We start from the raw sequence: 5,417 nt of genomic DNA on the forward strand, positions 1-5,417 counted from the left end.
ACTACAATTGTGTGGGTGATAAACATTCCATCCGCTATAATTTTTTGAGATAAACATCCATCAAACTATAATTCTGTGAGATCCATTTTATTGTCTTTACTCTTTACCTTATCTAACTTCACTATATTTCATTTTTTTTATACCTATTTTACTGTTTTCATCTTTTACCGTCTTAATCTCAACTTTTTTTTTAATAATATCCCTCCAACTTTATTTGTGTTTTCATTTTTTTTAACCTTTCTTAACCCTAAAAGAGGATGGGTAAACTTTAGTCAATGATAAAATATCATATATTTTACATAATATCTAAGAAATTCCTTAGTTTGCATTGAAAAAGCAATGTAATTTTATCATTAACAAACTAATTGTAACATCTTTATGTTAGTGAGGATCCTACCAGGCCTCAAAGATCACAACGTCCGCAAACAGAGCACATAGTCATCGGCCATCCGTTATAATGTCGGACCAAGAAAGCCACATAGATGATGATAATGACTATCTAATCTCCTCAAAGGTGGGGTGACTTCTATATCTCAAGCTTCGATGATACTTAGACCACATCGCACTTGACTTCATCTTGTCAAGCATACACACCTCCATTCCTTCACATTCTGATTCCTCGGCATTGGATGTTCCCTCCAACACTTTCACCACTTGTCTCATAGTAGGCCGAGCTTTCAGGTCAGGGTATGCACATAACAACCCTAAATGAAGCAATCTCTCAACCTCGTCATTGTCGAACCCACCATTAACCCTTAACCGCTCATCGAGTGCACACACCAACTCGCCTTTCTCCATTAGTCCCCACACCCAATCGACCAAAGGTGGCTTCCCATCCTCTATTGGTCTCCGCCCACAAACAACCTCAAGAATTAAAATCCCAAAACCAAACACATCGGTCTGCGCTGTTGCCCGCCCACTTCGAACCACTTCAGGTGCCATGTACCCCACCGTTCCAACGACACGTGTAGTGCTCATCGCCTGCCCATGCCCGTGCATTCTAGCCAACCCGAAATCGCCTAACCTCCCATTCATGTCCTTATCTATTAAGACATTACTAGCCTTTATGTCTCTATGTAAGACTCTAGCTTCCCAGCCCTCATGAAGGTAGAGAACCCCTGAAGCCACATCTCTCAAGACTCTTACCCTATCTTCCCAACCCAAAACCAAACACTCTTCACATTCAAAAACCCTATTATCCAAACTCCCATTCTCCATGAAATCATAAACCAATATCAAGCTTCCCTTATCTCTTTTACACCAACCTCTCAATCCAACCAAGTTTCTATGTTTTAAGCGGCCGAGACTCGAAATCTCAGCCAAGAATTCTCTCATCCCTTCTTCATTGTTGTGCGAAAGCCGCTTCACAGCAACCTCAACTCCTCCCATTACCCCCTTATAAACCTTACCATTCCCACCAAACCCAATAACATTTTCTTCAGAAAATCCCTTTGTTGCCGCATAAATTTCATGATAATTAATTCGATGAGGCCAATACTCCAATTCCCATTCTTCCATATCTTCTCTCTCCCTCTTTCGCCTTCGTTTCCTCTTCACCCAAAACAGAGAAATCCCAACACCACAACTCATAAGAAACACAATCAAGATTGTAATCCCTGCAATGAACCCTTTAGAGTGAAAAACAGAACTCTTTGGAGGAATAAATGACGGTAAATTCGAAGTAATCAACCGATCACCACTCACCGATGAGTTCGAATTACTAAAACTCCATGACAAAATCCTGTGACTTTCAACTAATATTCCCGTCGCCGCGCAGAATCCAACATACATTTCATCTAAAAGAACCTTGGAAAGATCAAGAGTGACGTTAATTAACGGCTTTTTAGGCCTTTTAATGCCCGCTCGAGCCATTGTTACATTTAATTGAGAATTCGAGTAATCGATCCATACTTGATAGTTAACACCATTATTCAATATAAGTTCATCAAAATCCGAACCATCATCGGGCCAGAATCCAGCAGATTGAGCAGTGAACGACGAAAGAGAATTCACATCGACGCCAACATGATTGTCATCGATGTCATTGAATTCTTGGTTCTTGAATACATCGAATTCAATACCAAACACATGGTTTGAAGGAACACCGTCGTTAGTTCTATTGAAGAGTCCAAGATGTTGAGCTGAAGTAGTACCTTCGATACCAATAGAAGGCGAAAAGATGAATGCTAGGCCATGGCCTGGTAGAGTATCTTTGTATCTAGCAATAGAGAAGATGAAAGACGTCGAAAAGGGAAGAATTTGAGTAGAATTTGGCAATTTTGTGGGTATTTTTGATGGATAAAGAACTCGGCCAATTGAGAGAGATGAATGATTTGTGAGAGAAATAACATTTGATTCAAGAGATGAGTTTCCAAAGAATAAGAGACTGGAGGAGTTGAAAGTGTTGAATGTGAAATCGAGAGACGAAGAAGTCGATATGAGGGATAAGATTTTGATTAGTAGTATTAGTAGTAGAAGATGATTTAGCTTCATTGGAAGAGAGAAATGGCTTATAGTTTCTCTCATGGAGAGAGATCTGAGGAAATGAAAGAGAGGAAGAAAGACAAGGTTTTGTAATTTTGTTTGGATAACTTAGAATGGGATAGTGTTATGGATTGGAGAAAACTCCCTTTGACTTTAATCAACGTTTTAGGGCCAATGGAGTATATATATATATATATTTATTATTATTATTTTTTCTTTGATGAAAGGGAAGAGGGGGTGTTTTACGAAAATGTCCAAGTCTTTTACCAAAATGATTGAACCAATCTTTTTTCATTTTTGATATTCAAGTATGGATTATGTATCTTTAACCAACCAACTACTCCAAACAACCAGATCAGGGGATTTAATTAGAGTAATACACATCCAAGAGTGAAGGAACATATACACTCAACACTCCCCGTCACTCATAAGGGTCGAAAGAATTTAACCCGTGACTTATACAAACCTAATTTTTTGATATCATGTTAACTAACCAACTATTTCAAAAGACCAATCATTTGAAAAAGGAGAGTACTATGAATATAAGAGAGTCATGAAATTTAACTAGGGTGTGAAAGACCTGAGAGTAGAGGAAAAATATACACTCAACATATTTCATATATATTGTGAACCTTCATTAAGTTCAAGGGCATAAGGGTAAAATTATCAAATTATTAGTATGAATTTTTAATTATTTTTGTAAAAAATATATTATGAAATCAAGTATATGATCATTTTCATAAATATTAAAAAAGCCTAGCCGGCTTAATAGCTTTGATAAATCGATGGTAGATCTGAAAATCATTTTTGTAAAATATTTTTTATGAAATCACATATATGATCAATAAATATCACACAAAAAAAAATAAAAATTGATTAGTTCAATAATTCTAACAAAATACATAACTATTTTAGTAATTTTCCTTTATAGTTTTGATGGGGAGAGGATATTTTGATCCATGAGTGAGATCAAAGTTGCCTCAAAACTCATTAGAGTCGGCTCAATTCGATAGAAAAATCTCGAAAACATGGATTTCAAGGGGGAATGTCATCAATTTAAAAATATAAAAGTATATCTAAAATATACACATAATCTCTAAGAAGTTTGCCTAAATCACCCATAATGAAATGTGGTTTAATCTGATGGTAGAAGTCATTTAGGTCTAAAACTCTTCATTAATTTAATTTTAATTAGGGGCACTTTGGGCTTTTGCGCCTTATCTGTTCGGGCATGTGAAGGGAAGCCAAAAGGTTGGCGGCTGCCGACTTTAGAGGAAAAAAAAAACTAGAATTGCCCCTGAAAGACAAGGAAAGAGGGCTTTTGACTTGTACCTTTGTTCAATACTGTAGGGCTGAAAAGAGTGCCTGGAGCTGCACCACGGACTTCTCAACAGTTACATGTCAATTTCACTATATTATTAGCCTGCCAACTAGAGTGTCAATGGATCGGATTTGGGTTCAGTCTTGAATGGGTTGTGGGTCAGCTTTTAGTCGGGTCAAAAAACTTGGGGCATTCGGTTTGGATTTTAGAAGCCAATTTTTGCTGATAATCCAATGGTCATATTTGATCGATGTAGTAACCTTATCACTATTTAATTCCTCTTCGTATTGAATTATAAAAAGACTAACGATAAATTGACTATGACATGGTAGTGGCACCGAAATGTAGATCTTTTTCTTGTGTATCCCGAAAAAAAAGATCCATGATTCTGTGCCCTTATCACATCATCCACATATAAGTCGTGTATCTTTAGTGCATTAATTTATCACAACTCTTATAAAAATTGAACATTGAAGAATTATAAATGAGCCAAGCCATCTATGGGCCTAGTATGCCATGAGTGAGAAAATGATTCATATTGATTTTCTTACACAAATCTGGTCCCTTACGGATCAAAATGGCTAATTGACTCTATTAGGGCTGATGTGTCTACCCCAACTATGGCTAGACTTGAATCGAGTCAAGGTGTAGTACGACGTAGACGTCAAAATAATTCATGTTTATTTTCATACACGACACATGGTCCCTTTTAGACCAAATGACTCATGGATACCTTTAGGATAACCCACCCATGGGTTGCCTAAGGGGTAAGGGCGAGCACATGAAGTGTGGGTTAGGTGCACGTCATAACATCACGGGTTCGATTCCCCTCTTGGATTTTTCTCATGATTTAATTGGGGGATCATGGCGGTGGATTGTTGTGGTAGTCCTCCCCGAGATTAGTCGTGGTGCGCCAAACTGGCCCAAACACTCTGTTAGCAACAAAAAAAAAAGATACCCTTAAGATTGATATGTGTCAACCCCAACCTACCCACATAATAGATGACTTTCTAGGATGACTATGTTAATAACATCTACGTCGACATCATTCATGCATCCCAACATTAAAGATAACCCTCATCATCTTTGTCGAAGTCTTATTCTAAAGATTTAGGATTCATTAGATGAATCATATTTATCCAATTTTGTAGGTGATAGAATTTGAGACGTAATAAATCAACGCCCTAAAGATACATGGATGACGTGGCAAGGGCACAGAACCATGGATCTTTTTCTTCGAGATACACGAGAAAAAAGATGTACAGTTTTGTGCCCTTACCATGTCATTCACGTACAAATTACATATTTTTTAAGGAATCGATTTATCATCAGTCAAGAATTTTACATTAATTGTCAACCTAACACAATCCTTCTCTCCTTTAAATAAGCTCGACGTGTAGAGGAAACATCACGATAGCCGAGTTATTCAAAGAGAAGCCTATAACCCCACATAAGTGTTATGGAGTGGCACTTCAGCCAAACATAACCCCTTCTTCAAGCTGTGAAATATGTTTGATTTATTTAACCAACTCGGGTCTCTTACGCATTACATTTTTGTCGGTGGTGGTACTTGCATGTACTATCATCCAAAACCTCAAAATCAATTTCATAT

The 5,417-nt window shown here is 37.3% G+C and overlaps 1 pseudogene; it reads right to left on the minus strand.

Moving 5' to 3' along the window:
* Window positions 1–210: 210 nt before the first annotated feature.
* LOC147392216 (L-type lectin-domain containing receptor kinase VII.1 pseudogene) lies at window positions 211–2,627 on the minus strand (annotated as a pseudogene).
* Window positions 2,628–5,417: the final 2,790 nt, after the last annotated feature.

Source organism: Akebia trifoliata, chromosome 11, assembly GCF_017979445.1.
Source record: "Akebia trifoliata isolate Shusen 1 chromosome 11, ASM1797944v1, whole genome shotgun sequence".
In the NCBI taxonomy this organism is placed as follows: domain Eukaryota; kingdom Viridiplantae; phylum Streptophyta; class Magnoliopsida; order Ranunculales; family Lardizabalaceae; genus Akebia; species Akebia trifoliata.